At 36.9% G+C, this 10,412-nt stretch overlaps 1 long non-coding RNA gene across 1 annotated transcript; it reads right to left on the bottom strand.

Moving 5' to 3' along the window:
- Positions 1 to 1,979: 1,979 nt before the first annotated feature.
- LOC127526743 (uncharacterized) lies at positions 1,980 to 10,411 on the bottom strand. Its single transcript, XR_007934174.1, has 2 exons — positions 10,331 to 10,411; positions 1,980 to 2,729 (listed from the first exon to the last, which is right to left on the bottom strand). It is a non-coding gene; the product is annotated as an uncharacterized LOC127526743 (long non-coding RNA).
- Position 10,412: the final 1 nt, after the last annotated feature.

Below are 10,412 nucleotides of genomic sequence, written 5' to 3'. Positions count from 1 at the left end.
CTCTCATCCTTGTGTATTCCAGTGTATTTCAGGATGCCACTTTAGCTTGTCACAAAAACAACACAAAGTCATCAGAAGGTTTGGGACAGCCACCCGTATATTGTGTCTTGGCTGCAAAATGGTTGAGTGAGAGATTTTCACAGGTTTGAATCCAAAACAGAACTGAACTAGGTAGTTAAGATGGCGGCTTCCGAGAACTGGAAGTGACATCATCAGTGGTGCCTGGAACCGGAAGTGATGTCATCAGTGGAGCCAGAAACCTGTGAGATTTCCCGTGGATGGTCTGCAAGAGATTGAGAGAGACAGTCAGTGCACCCCCTGCCCCCTGGTCTGGTGTGGAATTACTATCATTCAGGCCCTTAGCTGTCTCCTAATTGCACGTGTGAGACAAGCTCTTCATAGAAAGTCCTAAGTTGACCTCTAGACTCCCTAAGATGACTGAACTCAGTATCTGCACTTGCAAAGCTGATGCCACCTCCTCTTCAGTACTGTGAAAAGCAATGTCATAAACATTATGAAGGCTCAACATTCATCTCACAACCCACAAAATATTGTCAGGAAATGACATTACAGTATTATATTTCCCACCAAAAGGCTTCTTTGAAAAAAATGGAGAAAAACATGTTTAAAAAACAACATTAGAAATCTTGAAAGTCACCAAACAATCTTTAAATGTGAAAGGGCCGTAAGTGTTTTATCAGCGAGTGGTTTAGGAAACTCCCGCAGTTTTCAAGTGTTTTCAGCTAAGTGCTCATTCCAATGAAATCAATGGTAACATTTGTAAAATGCTGGTAAAAAAAGGTGTTTATACAAGAAGTCAATGCCTCTTTCTTGATAAGCCAAAAGTGAAACAGTTCATCAAATGCCTATGTTGTTGTGCACTCACATGTTTTGGTCTTCTTTTGAGGGACAGGACAAGTACGCATGCAAGTGAAAAGAACTGAACAAAAGTTATAGGTATACATTTAGTTTTAAATCAAGCTGAAGTTTATTAAGTTTAGTACAGATGTTTTAACATATAGGCAGAGTGATAGCACAAGTTCTGTCCATGCATTTCCGAAATGATCGATGTTTGTGAGTGTTCCTAACTGTAGCAGACTACCTGTTTTAACACTGAATACTAGCAATGTGTCAGTAATACTTCACAAGTACAAAAATACATCTAGTCCTTTATGTGCTGTGAAGTAAATAACATTCATCCCCAACTTAAGCCCCCAGGTATGTACATTGACTGTTGAGCCACCAGATCACATTGTTTGAAAATATCTATATCACATAACAGAATAGTGAAATTTAAACTAAACTGATACTTTATTTATAGGTTTCTGTTACCGCATTGCATGCAGGACACTCTTTTCTGACTGAGTGTACGATTGTAACCTGCAAAGGGCAGGCTTACTATCCCCCATTTTGCTTCTTTGCAATGTTGCACACAGATGGGTCAGAGTAACCATAAATTTTTGCAAGTTTCCACATCAAGTTTTTGTTTATAAATCCAGACTTTTGTGTGGAAGGTTGCGTATATACATTTTGGACCTCTTTTTGTACATATGCAAGTTTTATAAATCTGACCCCTGGTTGCTTTGCTGTGATTTCCTTATTACTGATTTACTGGATTTAGGCCTTTTGCCCTGTTGTTTTTTCAACTTCTCTCTAGGACTTGTATTAGGACTTGATTGCTTTTGGACTTTTGAGGAGGCATTTGGCTTCTGTACTCAGTAGAACTTTTTTTAACAGAGTATTTTTGTTATGAATAAATATTTTCATTTATAAAGATTCTTTGTTGCCCTTGTTACTAGCAAAGGAACATTTTTGGGATATTTTTGGACTTGGTGCAGCCTTCTTTGTGTGTTGCAGAAGCATGACACTTTACTACTTTACTATGTTGTTTTCTATATCTGTGTTTACTGTATAGAATGTTATGATGGTGTCATGTATTGTATATTGTGTTGTTTATTTCTGTGTACTCAACCTTGATAGTATTCCAAGCAAAAATATTGCCTGGCAATAAAGTTTAAGTTTGACGGTTGCTCAGTTTTTCTTAAATTGTAGTGGCACTGTTATGATCATCTGCTTTATTTAATATTTTCCTTGGGTTTTTATCAGCAACAACAACAACTATTTATTTTTTGCATAGCCCAAAATCACACAAAGAGTGCAGCAATGGGCATAAACAGGCCCTGTTTTTTGGCAGCCCCCCAGCCTTGACTCCCTAAGAAGACAAGGAAGAACTCCCAAAAAAAACCTTGTACCCTCGTAGGGAAAAAAATGTCAGAAATCTTGAGAAAGGCAATTCAGAGAGAGACCCCTTTCCAGGTATGTTGGGTGTGCAATGGGTGTCAAAAAATGGGGTAAATACAATACACCAAACAGAACACAAGTAATCCTCTTCACAGATCTAGATAGCCAATCTATCAATACCACCTAAGGAATACAATAAAATGCAATAGTACAATAGTAATAGCACAATACTGTATACAAAGCAAAATGCAAGAACAGATTATATCACATATGAGGATTCATATTTGTTCAGAATCCTGGAGTCCTTGGCCAACAAGCTGCCTCCCTCTTTTGGCCATTCTGCAGCAGAATCAGTTCTGGGCCAGCCAATCTGATGAAAAGACCTTTCTACTCGATGATTCCAGAGCTCCTTTATCACAGATGACTTTTCCATAGGCAGGCAGACTACTTGGCAATAATGCAGTGGCACCAAGTACCACATGTCAGTACTGAGAAGAGAAACAGAGTAGGTGAATGTTAGCAACAAATGATAAATATAATATTACTTATGTTTTAGTACCAATGACTAACAACATAGATGCAGTATGCACAGTTAATCAGCTGCTCTAGTCAGGGTATGCTAAACTGAAGTAGTGAGTCTTCAGCTGGGATTTAAAAGCTGAGAATGAACAGTCATCTCTTATAGTAGTGGGCAGACCATTCCACAGCTTAGGGCCCTGTAACTAAAAGCTCAACCTCCCACTGTTATTTTATTAATCCTCAGAGTCATAAGCAGATCAGCATCTTGAAATCTTAATGTGCACTCTACTTTGTAAAAAATGATAAGTTCAGATAAGTAAGCCAACCTTGTAAGGCTTTATATGTTAAAAGGAGGATTTTAAAATCTTTCTTAAACTTAACTGGGAGCCAGTATAAGGATTTAAGAACTGGAGTTATGTGTTTGTATTTTCTTGCTCTTGTAATAACTCTTGCAGCAGCATTTTGGATTAACTGGGAGCTGTTTAAAGAACAATATGAACATCCAGTAAACACCAAATTGCAGTAGTCAATACTACAAATAAATGCATAAATTAATATTTCAGTATACCTTATATTTAGAAAATGCATACATTTTCCAATATTTTTAAGATGGAAGAAACATGTTTTAGACGATTTTATAATGTGCACTTTAAATGATGTGCTAGAGTCAAAGATAATGCTAGATTGTGGGCTGATTCAATAAAATTAATGGTGATCCAAATGAGTGAGACAAAAAAAAATGACAAAATATTGTTGAGATCAGCATCTTTCCCTCCAATAATTAACATCTCTGTTTTATCTGTGTTTAAAGACAAGTAGTTCTCATCCATCTACTCCTTCATTTCACTAACACATCTAATTGAGGACAACATTAGAGAAACATCATTTGGTCTAAAAGAAAGGTATAACTGGGTGTCATCTGTGTATGAGTGAAAATTAACATTATGTTTTCTAATGATAGACCTCAGTGGAAGTATGTAAAGTGAAAACAGTAAAGGTCACAGTACTGAGCTTTGTGGGACACCATAGCTCACTTCAGTGTACAATGATGGAGTACTGTCAGTGTCAATAGAATGGTCAGTGGTGTTAAATGTTGTGCTTAAGTCTAACAACATAATTATAGTGGAATTTCCTTCATTAGAAAATATAAGAATGTCATTTACAACACATGTTAGTGCCATTTCTGTACTATGACTGGTGCAGAAGCCAGACTATAATTTCTCAAATAAATTGTGATGTGTAAGATGTGACTGATGCTGATTAGTGACTACTTTTTCAAGTATTTTAGAGAGAAAGGGCAAATATGATATAGTTCTATAATTATTAAGTATACAGTATGTGTGTCCAAGTCACATTACTTTAAGTAAGGGTTGGATAACTGACACTTTTAGTGCATTACAGTACGTATCTGTGCCATGCATTCATTAGCTATTAGTAATACTAAAAATAGGTGCTGCAAGAACATCCATTGCGCTTTTTACTAGTATTGCTGGCATTGGATCTAAGGAACAAGAAGTAGGTTTCATTTTAGAAATTAAAGTTAAGACTTCCTGTTCTATTACAGGATTAAATTTTGTAAAGTGCTGAATGCAACGTGAGACAGGATTTACCAAACTAGTATGCAGTTTGCATTGGGATGCTGAGATCTGGGACCTTATATTTTTAATTTTCTCATTAAATAATTTCACAAAGCCAGTACTGCTAATGTTTGTCAGTGCTTTGCACTGTAGTTCTGAATTTAATTTGTTTAAATGGCCACTGTTCTAAATAGTACACAAGGATTATTGTTGTTGTTATCTGTTATTTTAGAATAGTATTCTGAGCGGGTTTAAAGAGAGCTTTTTTAATATATTTTTTAACGCTCTCTGTCCATGCAATTTGAAAGACCTACAGCTTGGTTGTTCTCCATCTATGCTCCAATTTTCAACATTCTAATTTAAGAACTCGAGTGTTCTCATTAAACCAGGGTGAATTTCTGTGTACTTTGATCACTTTGGTTTTAAGGGGAGCCACTGCATCCAGAACATCTCTCAAGGTCATATTATAATTTGATGTTAGTTAATCTAAATTTTTTTCCACATTTACATTTAATGTTAACATCTAAAGTGTTTGCCCTGATTACACTTGACTTACTCAAAGTATCTATATGTTTTGAAGCAGAATTATAATCTAGATGTTGTACTGTCTTTGTTTTAATCTGTGAATGTGTTGGAGAGGGCAGAACCAAATCAAACATAATTAAGTAGTGATCAGATATAATTTAATAGGGTTAAATTTAAACTTTGACTTTCAACTACATGAGTTATAATTAATCTAACAATTGGTTAGAGTTGGACCATTGACAATCTGACAAAATCCTACTGAATTTAACAAATAAGTAAAACATTTGCTAAATGTGTGAGTTCCAACATCAATCTATACATTAAAATCATCCATCAACACTACATGATCATAATTTATAGCCAAATCAGCTAAAAGGTTGCCAAATTCAGTCATGAACAATAAATATTGCCCTGCTGGTCAGTAGACTAGCATTATAATTGAGCTGGAATCTGTTTTAATATTTAAAATGAGGGCCTCAAAGGATGTGAAGTCACCTAAATTTTTAGAAGTGATTAGCATTTTGTCACAATGAATTATTCCAAGGCAACCTCCTCGACCAGTATCTCTACATTTATGAAGGAACAGTGTCAGATTTACTAAGCTAGGTTTTGGTGAGAAGACACAAATCAGAGTTTCTACCAGTATCTCTAGATTTATGAAGGAACAGTGTCAGATTTACTAAGCTAGGTTTCAGTGAAAAGACACAAATCAGAGTTTGTACTTAATATATTTTACCAAAGCAACTTTACTTCCAAGAGAGCAAATGTTTAATAAGCAGCATGTAAAACTGCACAGACATTTCTAAACTGGTGATATATTTTTTGTTTTAGTTTGAACTAAGTTACTATTACAGGGACCCCATTTGGAGATTCTGGTTTTATCTCTTGGTCTAATTATAGTTTATTTTTTGGTTATCAAGTAATATAATTTAAGGATTACATCATGACTAAATTGATAAGATGCCCCACAACAGGGACTATGTGTAACAGCAACAGAATAGTAACAGGTGGGATAAATAACAGCCTATAATTTGAGATCACAAGACTGTGGTCTGGATGGTGCTCTGATCAGTCAGCCAGGCAATTTTTCTGCCATATTTTGGGATAAAGCAAAAGATCCCCTCCAGTAAGGATGAATACCATCTCTCTTGAAAAATCCAGGCCTTTCCCAAAAATCATCCCAATTGTTCACAAAGGTTATCCTTTTATTTGCACACCAGGTTCCTAACCAGCAGTGAAGGGAATGCAGTCTGTTATAAATCACATCCACTCTATATAATCTTGGTAAGGGGCCAGACACAATTAAATTCTGACTTTTTGCTTTGGTGCATAGAGAGATGAAATTCCACTTTAATACCTCAGATTGCTGTAAATAAATATCGTTTGTGCCGACATGCAGCAATAAGGCAGATACTTCATCGTCAACGAGAAGATCCAATTGAGATGTCTTTAACATTAACTACTTACTTAACATAGTTTGGAATTCTAACATTCTGCACTATGGAATCGGCAATTATTTGTGACTCAAAAATTACATATGTAGAATAGCATTTTAAAGCCCAATGAATCTATTTATGACATTTGATTTTTGTTTTAAAATTAATTTTCATAATGTGATTTGTTTTTGTTACATTTTCTTAGGATGCCATTCTGTTTTCCCTTGGGTGTTACTATTTTAAAAAAAATTGTCAATGGTTGTTATGCCACTATTAGGCAGGGTCACAACTGGAAGTGGGTCAAAGGTATAAAACTCAAGAGTTGTACACTTCCTGGGTATTGTGGGGAACAGCCCGGACACAGACAGGTAGACATGATGGTATCACCAAACACACGTTTATTGAACATTATATTTACAGTTCAAGTGCACAATCCAAGTGCCTCAGCACCAAACACCCCTTTAAGTCCTTGGCCACATTCACAATGCCTTTACAGTCTCTGGTCCGCCTCCACTCCTCTCCTCTCCTCTCCTCTCCTCTCCACCAAGCTTCGTCTTCTTCCTCCCAACTCTTGCCCCTGACTGGAGGGAGGTGGCCCCTTTTATACACCCCGGAAGGACTCCAGGTGCATCCTGATGGCTTCTGCAGCCACACCCTTGTGTTGCGGAAGCTCTAGCGGTGTAACCGGAAGTCCACCAGGTGTCCCCAATCCTCTTCCCCCCAGCACTTCCGGGTGTGGCGGAAGTACTGAGGTCCAGGGCTCCCAAGGCATCGGGGCACCCCCTGGCGGTGACCACGGGCCCCTACAGGGTTGAGCTTCCAAGCTCTGTACCCGTGGTCCCCAAAGCAACCAGGGAGGACGCCCCCTCGTGTCCTGGAGGAGGCACAAGCCCTCCTCTGCTCCTCCTGGGCATCCCGGCCGGACATGAACCCCCGCCGGGTACCACAGTATATTGATTTTTAGTTATTTAACTTTGTCTGGAGTTTGATTACATTTCATCCCTCAATCTTTCATTCAAAAAAACATCACTTGCATGTCTTTGCCTGTGGACTATGCCATATGTCTCTGGATGTTTAACTTTCTAAGTAACAGGCATAGATGGCAGAACAGGCGTTTGAAGCATGTACTTGAATAAATAAGTTATCACCAAGTATGGCAACATATTCAGGCCTTTATAGTATTCACCTGAAACTTTGCTATGATCCACAGCAAGGTGCGATGGATACAGCATATCAAAGTGGAATTTGGGACTCAAATACCTTTTGATGCTTTAAGACTGTCATTTACAAACTTTGTTCTAGGAACCCCAAGTGGGTGCAAGCTTTTGTTCCAACCAGTTTCACAATCAGTAAAGGCCTATTTACACTTTAGCATTGTAAATTTCCAGCATTTGTTTTGTATTTTTCAGGCTTTTTAGTGGTCTTTTGCAATCATTTTTGAAGGATTTTTGGTCATTTTTCAGGCATTTATTGGGCATTTACCAGATGGTTTTCAAACATTTTCAAGGAAGAGTTTTGAAGGGAAAAATATGATTGCCATATCTTCATTTAATGACACCATTTTGTGGGTTGTGAGGTGTTCTAGTCTTGTGGTGTGATTGTTGTCCACAGATTGCCTTCTATGACTTTAGTTCTTTTAATCCTGGTAATCACAATATGGAAGATGAGGTGTTGTCAGTGTTGTGAGCACAGGTATTGGATTCAGAGTTATACAAATAAAACTTAGAACAGTCCTTTTAATGATACTTTATTCTTGAGCTTACAGGAACAATTTTGGAGTCTTTCAAAAGCAAACAGGAAACTTAATTAAGTTCAAGAGACTTTTGACTACATTTCTGTCTACCTGGAATTAAAAGAGTTTAAAAGTGGCATCTTCAGACCTACCCAGCTACAGTGGGGCTGGGCTACAACTACGTTAGTAGTCTTTAAGACAAAAGATTAGACAATCAATTACTTATAAAGGGTTTTTTACAATGAAATATGAAACTGTGCATGACCACAGATGATCCAGCATTCCTCTGGCTTTTATCTAAGAGAAAATGTGTTTCTCTGTAACTGAACCAGGTTTAGAAAATTAGAGCATCACCCACTCTATCACACTCTTATCCTCAGTGTCATTAACCTGTTCACCTGTTTAACAAAGCAACTTTGTAACACTTGCTTGTTGGCAACAGCCTGACTGAGGAAGAGAAAGGCCAACAAACCATGGAAAACATTACAGGAGGTGTAGGAGACAGAGGTATTCCACTTGGTAGTGAAGTGGAAACTGTACAAGTAAGTAAAAACAAAAAATAAATCTCAAGTGAATAATAAAAGACAAAACAAAAAAAATCAGACAGGCACCAGTCATGCTGTAAATTATTTAATACAAATTGCAAGTGTTCTGATTTAAAATTACGGAATCCTTCAATTGATATAAAAGTAAGATATGCAGTTATGTAAAACTAATAAGTAAAATTTCCATGTACTATCCAATACAGCTGGTACCCAGAACTGCCATTGCCCTTCTGCAACATTGTAGCAGACTATTTGGATCTAGAAAATGCACATTGAATACATATAAATAAATATTAAAAAAAAAAAAAAATACTGTATAAAAATAAGAGCAAAAAATAATAATGATGGGGCCGTTTCTGGGCGCAGGCAGTCTAGGCAAGTGTCTAAGGCGCCCTCTCGTAGTCAGGGCGCATTATTGCAGCCTCATATAGAGATTCCTATCTTTATTTTATTTAGAATAAATTGTCCGAACCGGGCCAGAACATAAAGAAATGTTTATATTGAGCGCCTCAGTAGCGCCTGCACTGTGTACACTATGCACAGCACAATCTGTTGACCAGAAAAGGCCCTGGGCGACGCGGCACTTTTAAAAAATAATACAGACGTACGAACATACTCGAAGCGAATATGCGATTATATCGTTTTATATTATTTTCGCATACTACCGATGATCAGTCTTAACGTCAGACAACCTACACAGACCAGCAATAACACAAACAACAACAATGATGATGATGATGCCAATAATAATACTCCTCAAACTGTATCATAGAAGATACAGACCTGGCGAAATAAAATTAAACGATCAAAATAGCAACAGGATTGTAGCTCTTGAGTGAATTGCTAAAAGCTGACTTAACCGCAACTTTGATCGTCTCCCAAATGGAAATACATTAAAACTTAACACCATTTGTGAGATTCTCTCTGGTCACGCTAAAGCAGTTGTGCGTTTTTTGGATAGGTAGAGTGCATTATTTGCATACACGAGAATACGGTATATTGGAATTGTGGGTAAAGCTTCCTATTTAAAAGAAAATCATTATATTCTCAGTTTCACTGAATGTTGTCATTATTCTAAGTTTTATTTTTTAATTTAAACGACATGCACATGTTAGGTAATGTCTTAGTTAACAAAATATATACATCTATATTTATCTATCTATCTGTAAAGCATATGATGGTGGTTTAAATAGACAACAATGGAACCGTTTCCCAGTTTTAACGAGAGCGGGAGTTTCGAAACGTTAAAAGCAATAAAGACTACTACTGTACTACAATCGATTCCTCCTTATTTTCTGAAACAGCACCCCGCAAGAGCGTATTTTTCTTAGACAGTGTTGTAAACAAACCTTGCTATGGCTCGACATTCTCAAATTGTGAATTCGAAGTCTTAAATACTTCGCTGCCTCGGGTCCTGTCTCCAGATCTCAATGTTCAGGTCTGGCAGTGATGATTCCTCTCAAAGCAAAAGGTTGTGGTAGGGCGCCATTTACAAGTTCGCCTGGGGCAGCAAAAATTCAAGAACCGGCGGTAATAATAATAATAATAATAATAATAATTCATACATGTTAAATACAAATGAATATTTAATGTATTAGATAGACTGTATTTAACTGTAAACTAAACTTTACAACGGTAATAAATAATATATCAATGATTATCTGATGTAAATTCCTGCAATGATACGCAATATTTTTAGAAGTAAAATACCACAAAAATGAAGAACTGGCATATTGAGTCTTTTCGGATATATACCTTAAGCTAATTGAGACTGTTTTTAGAAGAGGAATGCTTCTTTCCCTTTAAGTAGTTGGCGCTTGCAGATGACGTCAGAGAA

This window comes from Erpetoichthys calabaricus, chromosome 2 (assembly GCF_900747795.2).
Source record: "Erpetoichthys calabaricus chromosome 2, fErpCal1.3, whole genome shotgun sequence".
Classification (NCBI taxonomy): domain Eukaryota; kingdom Metazoa; phylum Chordata; class Cladistia; order Polypteriformes; family Polypteridae; genus Erpetoichthys; species Erpetoichthys calabaricus.
The sequence above is the reverse complement of the archived record's forward strand: the minus strand, read 5'-3'. Positions and strand labels throughout refer to the sequence as shown.